Below are 14,047 nucleotides of genomic sequence, written 5' to 3' on the forward strand. Positions count from 1 at the left end.
TGAGGGCCACTGGCGTTAAGTTAGAATCACCTAAATCTAGCTTGCTCATTTAGCGGATTTAACATGCATAGGCTGATTACTGAAAGTCTAGCTGTGGCAGCCTAAAACAATGTCCACAGAAAAGAGGAAAGTAAAGATGATACAGCTAGGGAGTGGAACAGTTTCTTCTCTTGAGTAAGGGTTTATTGCAGCATTCCCCCCCCCAATACACCCAATTGTTATTGATTAAACAAATGCCATATATGAATGAGGTTCATTTTCCTGGATTTTATTAGTCTGAAAGAACTAAATTAGGGTATTTGTGCTTTACCAAAATGGTAATTATAACAAATAGTATGAGAATTATTGGACTAACAATGAGAAAAACAGAAGTATATCTGTCACATGGATATATGGGCCAGTCTGGATACACAAGAGAATAGTAACCTGTGAAACAAACAGAACATCCTCTTAGATTTTCTTTCTCATAATGCAGTGATATAATTCATATAGCTTTCATTGAAATACCAAGATTTAGGTACATACCTGTGACTTTGTCTCACTGTTGGTTAACTGTGAAATCAAGAAGAAAAATTGAAAGGGTAGGTCCAGATGAGGCTTTTGTTTTTATTTTAAAGAGCTAAGTCTTTAGTTGTTATAATCATTAACTATTGCTTTGGCTTTCTTCAGTGATTTTCATATTATTCAAGATTTTTTTTGCAATGAATGAGCTCATTTGGTATTTTTAAATTGACTTTTTATATAAACTTTATATACAAACCTTTTATGTAAAGGAAACTGTACCACCTATAAATGAAAATCATTTTACGTTCGATAACTAGCAGATAATAAATATAATTAAAATTAAAATTAATTCAATGAGAAAATAAATAAAGAAATAAAATGAAAATGCAATTCTAGCTTTCTATAGTCTCCTGGCTTCTATTGTTGCCTTTAAGAAGTCTACCTAATTATCACTTCTTTGTAGATGATTTAGGGTTCCTCCTACCCCATGGTTCCTTTTATGATCACCTTTTTCTCTTTGGTGTTCTGCAGTTTCACTATGATGTGTCTAAATGTGGATTTATTTATTTACCTCCTATTAGGACTTGGAATCTTGTGATCTGAAAATTCATATATTTCATCACTTTTTAAAAATTCTCATTTAAATATTGCCTCTTTTCTCTTTTTAAATATATATGGGAGCTTTTTATTCCACCCTCCATGTTTCATAACTACACTGTCCTATTTTTCAACTCATCTCTCAGTGCTGATTTCAAAGTAATTTCCTTTCATTTTTGTCTTTCAGTTCAATAACTATCTCTTCAGCTGTACCAAATCCATTGCTTAATTTATTTAAGAGTTTTTCATTGTAATGATTATTTTTTTAATTTCTGGAAGAGTCAATGTATTTTTTCAAATATATCCTTTTATTCAGAAATATCTTATTTGTTTCAATCTCTATTCCTTTGTTTATATTCTTAATTGTTTAAGACACACTTATTTTGAAGTCTATCAAGGCTCACCCACACTACAGCATCAATGCCGCATTCCTTTTTAAGGGTGAATTACAATCCATTGTACAGATATGCCATATTTTACTTGTTTATTCTTCAGGTGAGGGGCATTTGGGTTGTTTCCACTTTGAGGTTATAGATGGTTTTAGAAACACTTTAAAATAGAGTTTCTTGCCTTACTGCCTCAGTGGGAAAGGCAGGGGAGATTGGCTAAAACCTGCACTGGAGACTTGTGCTGACAAGAGCTGAAACCTACCCAGCAGCACCGCCACGAGCCTTGGGCCCCGCTGAACACTACATGTGGAGCTGGGGATGAAGCTGGCTTTTCATAACATATCTGGCATTAAAATCTACCCTGAGAAAATGGCAATCAAACTTGATAACACAATCTAACCATAGTTAGATCCACTTTCAAAAACATTATGATTCAATGTTGCCCTGTTGTGCAACAATTTTGTAATTTGATAAATTGACATTCATTGTATGATCAGATAGTGACATGAAAAATATTGATTTTGGTCAGAGGCTATAGTCGTAGCTTGGAACCATGTTAATACCAGGTGCAGGAGGTAAACCTTGTTTATTTAATGTGGATTTAGGGCAACCTTCCCCTCAAGGCATGGTGAACTATTGTGGAGCCAGATGCCTGAAGTTCTCTACCTCCCCCCCACGCCCCCCACTCCGTCCCCTGTGGGCTCTCAGGGTATTTATTCTCCTGTTTCCCCCATTTCCTTCCTGCCGTTGGGGGCCAGGCAGGGAAGATCAGTGGAAAGCAGGCAATGCCCAAAGATTAGTAGGTCCAAGCCCTGACTTTCCAAGTCCCTGGGCATTTTAAAGATAAGGCACCACCAGTATCAGGCCTCAATCCACTGGGAAAAGGAAAACAGAAGTAATTGTATTCTTTGGAGGGCAGGGCCTCCGAGTACAGAGCATCTAATGTTTTCAAAGTAGGAAAGGGTCCACAGTTAATATTTGGATGGGCCCATGGTGCACGTCTTGCTCACTGAAGCCCATCCCGTCCCATCACAGACAAAGGGCCCTTGCTGTGCACCTGTGGTGAGGGCACTTGGCTGAAGGAAGGCAGGGCCAGCTTCTTTGTGCTCTTCTTGTTTGAAGCGAGTTTTGCAAAGGGAGCGGTTCTGAAAGAAAAGCATAGCTTGCTGTGTCAGAGCCTGGCGTGTTTTGAAACACATCTGCTCTAGAGACCTTCTGCATTGGCCGCCAAGCACAACACCAACCTGTGGAAGCAGGGTGTTTGCCAGCCCACGCGCCTGGACAACATGGAACTTCCACTAGGGGAGGAGGTGGAGGGAAACAGAAAGAAAACACTGAGCATGGTGGCCGCCATCCCAGCACTGCAAGAAAAGGCACTAAGCACCTAGCACATTCAGGTCTGTCTGCTCCGGGAGCCCACGGAGAGCCGCGTGATCAGACTCAGGAGCATGATTGGAATTCAAAGTGTGTGCTCAGTGGGGATAGAGACAGACACAGAGATAGTGCTGAGCAAGGGAGGTGAGGGAAGTCAGTGTGGGGACACCTGGGTTGACTTTTAAAGGGCAAGAATGATAACGGCAACATGGAGTAAGGCAGAGGGCTGGGAATGGGGAGCAGTGTTCCAGGTAGAGGAAGCAGGACAAGCCACGACGGGCTTGCAACGGCATGCTGTGTGAATGTGAGCAGACGAGTGTGCGTGAGTGTTTTTAAGCGTGCGTGTGAGTAAGATCATGAAAGTGAGCGTGTTTGGCTTGGTGTCCGTAGCACAGTGGTTACAGCACCAGCCACAGACACCAAAGTTGGTGGGTTCAAACTTAGTTAGTTGGACCAGCTAACCAACAATGACAACTGCAATAAAAAGTAGCCGGGCATTGTGGCAGGCGCCTGTAGTCCCAGCTACTTGGGAGGCGGAGGCAAGAGAATCACTTGAGCCCAAGAGTTTGAGGTTGCTGTGAGCTACGACTGCACAGCACTCTACCAAGGGTGACATAGTGAGACTCCATCTCAAAAAAAAAAAAGTGGAAAGAGGGTGGAGCAAGATGGCAGCCGAGTAACAGCTTCCTTGCATCTGGGCACCGTGAGTCTGGGGATATAGGACTCCAGGCATCTCTGGCTGGTGGGATCTGCCTATCATCACCCCTGAGAGGATACAGGGAGTCAGCGAGAGACTTCTGGACCCCAAGAGGAGGACTAAAACAGTGGAAAACCGGCAAGTGGTCGCGTGTGTTCAATCCGTCTAAACCCGCCCGCAACTGTAAGTTCAGTAGCAGCGAGACTGCAAACCAGAAAGGCCTTACCTGTGAACTGTTTTGGTGTCTTTGGACTTGGCACTCAGCTGAACTGCCTTGGGGAGAGCCTGAGCGGGAGTGCGGAGAACTTTGGCCTTTGTCTAGGGCCCCAGTCTGAGCCGCTGAGCCAGACAGAGCTAATAGAGTTTGGCTCTGGGTCACAGGCAGACATTGTGAGCGATCTGCCCTGGCAAGCTCCGCCCTCAGGGTCGCAGAGCTGGAATTGGGTGGGAGCTGGTAACCCAGCGACCAAGTAGCCTAAGGGCGGGGTCTGAGCCGCCTTGCAGCCCTAACCCTCGGGGGCAGAGGGAGACCAGTTTTGACACACAGGGTAAGTGGATAGCCACTTCAGCAGTGATTCCAGCAACAAGCACTTCCCTGAGAAAGCTTCTGCCCAGTAAGTGAACAAGTTCAAAGTGCCTTTTAAGTGGGCTGAAGAGAGATTTAGGGTGTCTACCTGCTGGGGTTCGAGAAACTAGCAGCCTCCAGTCGTATCAGAACTGTGATTAACATCTCATACCCCAGAAGACCACGTGTTGCCCAGACAATATTCAATTCCATATACATACTGCTTTGTTTTTGGTTGCGTGTGTGTTTTTTTTTGTTTGTTTGTTTGGGTTTTTTTTTGGTTTGGTTGTTTTTCTTGTTTATTTTGACGTTCTAGATTGTTGTTTTGTTTTTTAAGTTCAACCTTTTCCATACAGATCCTTTTTCTTTCTCAATTTTTCTAGTTTAATTATAATTTCCCATTGCTGCCTATTTCAATAATCAGAACTTCATTTTTGTTAGTGTTTCTACCACTATTATTTGGTTTTTCCAGCCAATTTTATCCCGTAAAGTTTTCTGTTTGCTTGTTTTGGTTTGATTTATAGCATTTTTGTCTTTCCTCTCTACTTGGTGGAGGTGGGGTACTGTGTCTGATCAGGTTAGCAAAGAGCTGCTGACCTCAAGGGAACCACCCCACTTGGCACCCCCAGAAGGTGTTTTTTTTTTTTTTTAAGGTTGTATCAAAGTACCCTACTGTACACCTATATTGCTCTGTCTCCCTCTCTCTGTGCCTCTCTTCTTTTTGTCAATATTCCTTTCACCCAACCACTCTCCTTTCTCTATTTTTCTTTTTTTTCATTCTTTTTTTTTTTTCTTATCACTCGGTCCTCATTTCTTTCATCGCTTTTTTGCTCTTAAACCTTCTCACCCTTCTGGTCCTGTAACCCTTAGTCCACAGGCACAAGAACTTAAAGAGCAAGAGGAATTGAAAGGAAAATTAGGGCAAGTAAACAGATAAAAGAAATCACCCATGAGGAAGAATCAGCAGAAAACTCCAGGCAACATGAAGAACCAGCCCAGAACTACCCCGCCAAGGGACCATGAGGTAGCTACTGCAGAGGATTCCACCTATACAGAAATGTTAGGAATGACAGAAAGGGAATTTAGAATACACACGTTGAAAACAATGAAGGAAATGATGGAAACAAGGAAGGAAACTGTTAATAAAGTGGAAAATAACCAAAAGGAAATTCAAAAACAGAATCAAATCAGAGATGAACGATATGAAGAATATAAAAAGGATATAGCAGAGCTGAAGGAAATGAAACAGTCAAACGGGGAACTTAAAGATGCAATGGAAAGTATCAGCAACAGGTTAGACCATGCAGAAGAAAGAATTTCAGAGGTAGAAGACAAAGTTTTTGAGATAGATAGTAAAAGAGGCAGAAAAGAAGAGAGAGAAAGCAGAACGTTCACTGTCAGAATTATGGGACTTTATGAAGCGTTCCAACATACGAGTTATAGGAATTCCAGAAGGGGAAGAAGAATGCCCCAGAGGAATGGAAGCCATACTAGAGAATATTATAAAAGAAAATTTCCCAAATATCACCAAAGATTCTGACACACTGCTTTCAGAGGGATATCGGACCCCAGGTCGCCTCAACTCTAACCGAGCTTCTCCAAGACACATTGTGATGAACCTGTCCAAAGTCAAGACCAAAGAAAAGATTCTGCAAGCTGCCAGGAGTAAGCGCCAGTTGACCTACAGGGGCAAATCCATCAGATTGACCGCAGACTTCTCTAATGAAACTTTCCAAGCAAGAATACAATGGTCATCTACCTTTAATCTACTTAAACAGAACAATTTTCAGCCCAGAATTCTGTACCCTGCTAAGCTAAGCTTCAAAATTGACGGAGAAATCAAATCATTTACGGATATACAAACATTGAGGAAATTTGCCACAACAAGACCAGCTCTACAGGAAATACTTCAACCTGTTCTGCACACTGACCACCACAATGGATCAGCAGCAAAGTAAGAACTCAGAAATTAAAGGGCAGAACCTAACCTCCACACTGATGCAAAAGATAAAACTAAGCAATGGACTCTCACAAAATAAGACGAATAGAATACTACCACACTTGTCAATTATCTCAATAAATGTTAATGGCTTGAATTCCCCACTGAAGAGACATAGATTGGTTGACTGGATTAAAAAACACAAGCCATCCATTTGCTGTCTGCAAGAAACACACCTGGCTTCAAAAGACAAATTAAAGCTCCGAGTCAAGGGTTGGAAGACAATTTTTCAGGCAAATGGAATTCAGAAGAAAAGAGGAGTTGCAATCTTATTTTCAGACACATGTGGATTTAAAGCAACTAAAGTCAAAAAAGACAAAGATGGTCACTTTATATTGGTCAAGGGAAAAATACAACAAGAAGACATTTCAATTCTAAATATTTATGCACCCAATTTAAATGCTCCCAGATTCTTGAAGCAGACCTTACTCAGTCTGAGCAATATGATATCTGATAATACCATCATAACAGGGGACTTTAACACTCCTCTTACAGAGCTGGACAGATCCTCTAAACAGAAATTAAACAAGGATATAAGAGATTTAAATGAGACTCTAGAACAACTGTGCTTGATAGACGCATATAGAACACTCCACCCCAAAGATAAAGAATATACATTCTTCTCATCACCCCCTGGAACATTCTCCAAACTTGATCATATCCTGGGACACAAAACAAATATCAACAGAATCAAAAGAATTGAAATTTTACCTTGTATCTTCTCAGACCATAAGGCACTAAAGGTGGAACTCAACTCTAACAAAAATGCTCGACCCCACCCAAAGGCATGGAAACTAAACAATCTTCTGTTGAATAACAGATGGGTGCAGGAAGAAATAAAACAGGAAATCATTAACTTCCTTGAGCATAACAACAATGAAGACACAAGCTACCAAAACCTGTGGGATACTGCAAAAGCAGTTTTGAGAGGAAAATTCATCGCTTTAGATGCCTACATTCGAAAAACTGAAAGAGAGCACATCGACAATCTCACAAGAGATCTTATGGAATTGGAAAAAGGAGAACAATCTAAGCCTAAACTCAGTAGAAGAAAAGAAATATCCAAAATCAAATCAGAGATCAATGAAATTGAAAACAAAAGAATCATTCAGAAAATTAATGAAACAAGCAGTTGGTTTTTTGAAAAAATAAATAAAATAGATAAACCATTGGCCAAACTAACGAGGAATAGAAAAGTAAAATCTCTAGTAACCTCAATCAGAAATGATAAAGGGGAAATAACAACTGATCCCACAGAGATACAAGAGATCATCTCTGAATACTACCAGAAACTCTATGCCCAGAAATTTGACAATGTGAAAGAAATGGATCAATATTTGGAATCACACCCTCTCCCTAGACTCAGCCAGGAAGAAATAGAGCTCCTGAACAGACCAATTTCAAGCACTGAGATCAAAGAAACAATAAAAAAGCTTCCAACCAAAAAATGCCCTGGTCCAGATGGCTTCACTCCAGAATTCTATCAAACCTTCAAGGAAGAGCTTATTCCTGTACTGCAGAAATTATTCCAAAAAATTGAGGAAGAAGGAATCTTCCCCAACACATTCTATGAAGCAAACATCACCCTGATACCAAAACCAGGAAAAGACCCAAACAAAAAGGAGAATTTCAGACCAATCTCACTCATGAACATAGACGCAAAAATTCTCAACAAAATCCTAGCCAATAGATTACAGCTTATCATCAAAAAAGGCATTCATCATGATCAAGTAGGCTTCATCCCAGGGATGCAAGGCTGGTTTAACATACGCAAGTCTATAAACGTTATCCACCATATTAACAGAGGCAAAAATAAAGATCACATGATCCTCTCAATAGATGCAGAAAAAGCATTTGATAAAATCCAGCATCCTTTTCTAATTAGAACTCTGAAGAGTATAGGCATAGGTGGCACATTTCTAAAACTGATTGAAGCTATCTATGACAAACCCACAGCCAATATTTTACTGAATGGAGTAAAACTGAAAGCTTTTCCTCTTAGAACTGGAACCAGACAAGGTTGTCCTCTGTCACCTTTACTATTCAACATAGTGCTGGAAGTTCTAGCCAATACAATTAGGCAAGACAAGGAAATAAAGGGAATCCAAATGGGAGCAGAGGAGGTCAAACTCTCCCTCTTTGCTGACGACATGATCTTATACTTAGAGAACCCCAAAGACTCAACCACAAGACTCCTAGAAGTCATCAAAAAATACAGTAATGTTTCAGGATATAAAATCAATGTCCACAAGTCAGTAGCCTTTGTGTACACCAATAACAGTCAAGATGAGAAGCTAATTAAGGACACAACTCCCTTCACCATAGTCTCAAAGAAAATCAAATACCTAGGAATATACCTAATGAAGGAGGTGAAGGACCTGTATAAAGAAAACTATGAAATCCTCAGAAAGGAAATAGCAGAGGATATTAACAAATGGAAGAACATACCATGCTCATGGATGGGAAGAATCAACATTGTTAAAATGTCCATACTTCCCAAAGCACTCTACCTATTCAATGCCATTCCTATCAAAATACCAACATCATACTTTCAAGATTCGGAAAAAATGATTCTGCGTTTTGTATGGAACTGGAAAAAACCCCGTATAGCTAAGGCAGTTCTCTGTAATAAAAATAAAGCTGGGGGCATCAGCATACCAGATTTTAGTCTGTACTACAAAGCCATAGTGCTCAAGACAGCATGGTACTGGCACAAAAACAGAGACATAGACACTTGGAATCGAATGGAAAACCAAGAAATGAAACTAACATCTTACAACCACCTAATCTTTGATAAACCAAACAAGAACATACCTTGGGGGAAAGACTCCCTATTCAATAAATGGTGTTGGGAGAACTGGATGTCCACATGTAAAAGACTGAAACTGGACCCACACCTTTCCCCACTCACAAAAATTGATTCAAGATGGATAAAGGACTTAAACTTAAGGCATGAAACAATAAAAACCCTCCAAGAAAGCATAGGAAAAACACTGGAAGATATTGGCCTGGGGAAAGACTTCATGAAGAAGACTGCCATGGCAATTGCAACAACAACAAAAATAAACAAATGGGACTTCATTAAACTGAAAAGCTTCTGTACAGCTAAGGAGACAATAACCAAAGCAAAGAGACAACCTACACAATGGGAAAGGATATTTGCATATTTTCAATCAGACAAAAGCTTGATAACTAGGATCTATAGAGAACTCAAATTAATCCACATGAAAAAAGCCAACAATCCCTTACATCAATGGGCAAGAGACATGAATAGAACTTTCTCTAAAGATGACAGACGAATGGCTAACAAACACATGAGAAAATGTTCATCATCTCTATATATTAGAGAAATGCAAATCAAAACAACCCTGAGATATCATCTAACCCCAGTGAGAATGGCCCACAGCACAAAATCTCAAAACTGCAGATGCTGGCGTGGATGTGGAGAGAAGGGAACACTTTTACACTGCTGGTGGGACTGCAAACTAGTACAACCTTTCTGGAAGGAAGTATGGAGAATCCTCAAAGCACTCAAGCTAGACCTCCCATTTGATCCTGCAATCCCATTACTGGGCATCTACCCAGAAGGAAAGAAATCCTTTTATCATAAGGACACTTGTACTAGACTGTTTATTGCAGCTCAATTTACAGTCGCCAAAATGTGGAAACAGCCTAAATGCCCACCAACCCAGGAATGGATTAACAAGCTGTGGTATATGTATACCATGGAATACTATTCAGCCATTAAAAAAAATGGAGACTTTACATCCTTCGTATTAACCTGGATGGACGTGGAAGATATTATTCTTAGTAAAGCATCACAAGAATGGAGAAGCATGAATCCTATGTACTCAATTTTGATATGAGGACAATTAATGACAATTATGGTTATGGGGGGGGAAACAGAAAGAGGGAAGGAGGGAGGTGGGTGGGGCCTTGGTGTGTGTCACACTTTATGGGGGCAAGACATGGGGTGGGGCCTTGGTGTGTGTCACACTTTATGGGGGCAAGACATGATTGCAAGAGGGACTTTACCTAACAATTGCAATCAGTGTAACCTGGCTTATTGTACCCTCAATGAATCCCCAACAATAAAAAAAAAAAAAAAAAAAAGAAAAAAGAAAAGATTTTGAGATTTCTTTGAGCTGGGATAAGGCCATGGTTTTCTAGCTTGGCAACAGACCAGATTATCTCAAAATAAAAACAAAAGCAAACAAATAGCTAGGGGCAATGGCACATGCCTATAGTTTCAGCTTCAGCTGCTTGTGATGGTGAGGCAGAAAGATGGTTTGAGCCCAGGAGTTCAAGGCTGCAATACGCTATGATCCTTCCACTGCTTTCTATCCTGGGCAACAGAGCAAGATTCTGTCTTAATTAAAAAAAAAAAAAAAAAGAAAGAAAGAAAAGAAAAGAAAAGGAAAGAAAGAAAGAAAGAATTCCATAAGAGGAGGACCACATACTATCCTAGAAATTTTAAGGATGCTTTATCATCAATGCTTCTTTTGGAAACAGAATGCTCTTTTACCTGTGAGAAAGTTGATGAGATTCCATCTACACGACCATTGTAGATATAAATAGCACCTTGCAAGTTGTCTTCTTGTGGAGCTCCAATTGCAACATCTATTTAAGGATTTAAATAGTGAAAAAATAAAAATTGTTGATACAACAAATTTCATGATCCTCAATTCATATTACCTAATACTGTATACGAAACCCTCTTACTAAAAAAGAAAACTGTTACCAGACAGAAAAAAATACCATCATCATCATGTACAAGAGTGTACATGGAGGAAAGCAGAGTGACTGGGTCTGGGAGGCACTCTGACAGAATGTGACCGTGTGGACTCTTAGCCAGGCTGCTGGGCTCTGCCCCTGCTCTGCTGCTGTGCACAGCTATGAGACTCCCAGCCCATTTCTTAATCTCTGTTTTGGTTCCTTACCTCTACACTGGAATTGTAACTCAATCTACCCTCAGCATTAAAAGACACGACTCATGTAAAGTGCTTAGAGTAGTACCTGGCATGTAATAAATTTATAATTTATGAATATCATAAAAAAAAAAAGTGAGCATGTTAGTGTATATGAATGTGAGTGTGAGCACTGCATAGCATGTGAGTGTGAGATGAGTGTATGAGCCTATGAGTGTACACAGATGAGTGCATGAGTGTGTGTATGTGAGCTTGTGAGTGCATGAGCATGTGTGAGAACACATGTGTATGAGTGTCAGCATGAATGAGTGTGCATGCGTGTGTGTGAGCATAAGTGTAAGAGTATGTGAGTGTACACGTGATGTGGGTGAGCATGAATGAATGTGTGTGAGCAAGAGTGTGTTAGGGATACGTTTATGATCATACAAGTGATCTGGTGGTCTGCAAAGTCCTATGGACATTTAACACTACTTCTAACATATCACACTATTAAAAATATTTTTTAACTGTCAGTCTTCTCACCAGATTGTAAAATTCAATCAAGGTTTATTTTGATAACTTTAAAAAGACTTGAACAGACATACTCTATGTTCTTATTTGAAAACACTTAATTTTGCAAAGATATAAACATTCCAAATTAGCCCATAAATTTTTAATGTGACTTCACTGAAAATCCCAATGGGATGTTTTCCTAATTCAGGCCAAAATTTTGGATGAAAAATAATATTTTAAATTATAGTATAAAGATGTGATGATAAAGCAGATGGCGCTCCTGCAGGGATAGCTAGATCAACAGACCAGAACAGGAAATGCAGGAGCAAATTTAGGTGCCTGTAGTAATTTAGTTCTTAATAATGGCATTTAAAACAGCAAATAAATGGTGGAAATAACTGATTAATAATTTGGAAAACAGTCCACTCAGGTGGATTCTCGGTGGTTGAGAGTCAATTCTCAGAGTGCAGCAAATACATTTTGTGAGTTCATCCCCAAGTGCAATGGGGAGTGGGGCGCACCTCAGAGTCCAAGGCTAGTCTGCCCATATGTGCGGAGAATCTAGCTTCTTGTCCTGGAGGTCGTCTAAGTGGGAGTCATGCTGTCAGAAAGTCCCCAGAGGTCCCGACTCCAGCAACCGAGTTTATGTTTGCCAGAGGCTGGTCCTTCTCCCAGGGGAGGAAGAAGTTAGCCCGGGACCAGATGTAAGGAAAAGCAGCTTAGGATGAATTCCCTTGTGGGTTTTTTGAAAGGGAAGAATTCCTCTTTCTCCAGGTTTCAAAATGATGGATTTTGCCAAATGTATTCAGTAACTGCAGTGATATAGTTTTAAACAAAGTCTATTATAGCCTAAATTCCATTAAGTGCCTAGAAAGGAGAAAGGAAAAGATGGGAAGAGCTTCTGAAAAGAAGCTCAGAAACAGTCCAGCAGGCTGTGACCCACATGTGAAGGCACTTAATGCCACTGAGCCACACGCTTAAAAATGGGTAAGATGGCAAATTCTGTGTTACGTATATTTCACCACATTATTTTAAAAAGAGCTAGGAGAAGAGATGGCAGGGAAGTGGGGACAGGCTGACTCCCCCACACGCAGGCCCACCCAGGGCTTACGGCATCCACTGGCCTGAGTCATTGCACTTCAATCTGTTCAGTGTGCCAGGAACTCAGTAAAAACGGTATGTTTTCTTCTTTCTCTTTTAGGTTACTACCTCCAAGTCACTTGCTTGGGTCTCTGGAAAAGCATTCTTGGACACAGGACTTCATCCCACCGTGGGCACTTTTCTTTGGGCACTGGCATGATGACCCTGCTGTCTCATCCACTCTGCTGTCTCATCCACTCTGCTGTCGGGCACTCTGGTTGGTGCCAGTGGTGCTGCCAGAATCCTACCCAGTGAATGGAGGGGCTCAAATGATGGCATAGGGTGACCAAGGGAGTTTCACCAGATGTGTCCTTTCAGAGCCTTCCTCCCCTCCGTTGGCAGCCTCCCACTAGTCTGTGGCCTCGATGGTCTGCTTGAGGTACCTCTGCTCTGTGTCCACACCACCACAGTGCGTGTCATACGTATGAGAGTTGGTAGAGTTGTGACTAGCTCTCCTGCTGAACTTGAAGCTCTTTGACCACAAAGACCAATCGGTATTCAATTCCCTATCCTCATCCTGCGATCTGCCACCTCCCCCCCAGAATGCACTAAATTCTTGCTTAATGAATAAATTAAATTTGATCCGTTTCATGATATGCTGAGGCCCCTGAGGCACAGAGCTATTAAATGGCATGCCCCCTGGTGGCAGGTAGCAAAACACCCCTGCCCACTGACTGCAGCCTGGGCTCTGTGCCACACACCCTACTCTGCCCATGAGTCTGCCCCACAAGTACAAATCACTTCAGCAGCGAGGCAGAGGCCAGTTGAAGAGAGGAATAGCTGGGACCTGGAGGGGGAAAGTCTTGTTTGAGGTGGTACCTGGGATCTGGGAAGTGTAGTTTCCCTTCTCCTTAGTGTTTCCTTGGCCATCCCTGCAGCCCTGCTCAGAACCGTGCAGAACCCTAACAAAATTTGGTAAAGGCCAGGTCTACCATGTTGGGAGTTAACACTTTCATCCACTCAATAGATACAAATAATAATGTTCATATTTACATCCTCCAGACTAAAATGTTCACATTTTCTTGGAGGTTATGGGTATAGAATTACATAAAATATTAAATGGAAGATGTAGAGAAAATAACTAATAATTTGCAAAATAATCAACATTAGTTTTTTCCTTACAAATCACACCACATTATTATTCATATTACCAGTGAGAAAACTAAGTCTCAATGACAAAATAAAGTGAGATTAAGTGACTTCAATCTCCTGGTTGTAAGTGAGAACACTGTGATCTCAATGTTTGACTCCAGACGTCTGACTCCAAAATACTGTTCAGCTGAATCATTGATGCTAGAATGAATCAATCATTAATGATCCACATGTCAGTCTATTTAGGTTGCTATAACAAAAATACCTTAG

Source organism: Nycticebus coucang, chromosome 15, assembly GCF_027406575.1.
Source record: "Nycticebus coucang isolate mNycCou1 chromosome 15, mNycCou1.pri, whole genome shotgun sequence".
NCBI classification, from domain to species: Eukaryota; Metazoa; Chordata; class Mammalia; order Primates; family Lorisidae; genus Nycticebus; species Nycticebus coucang.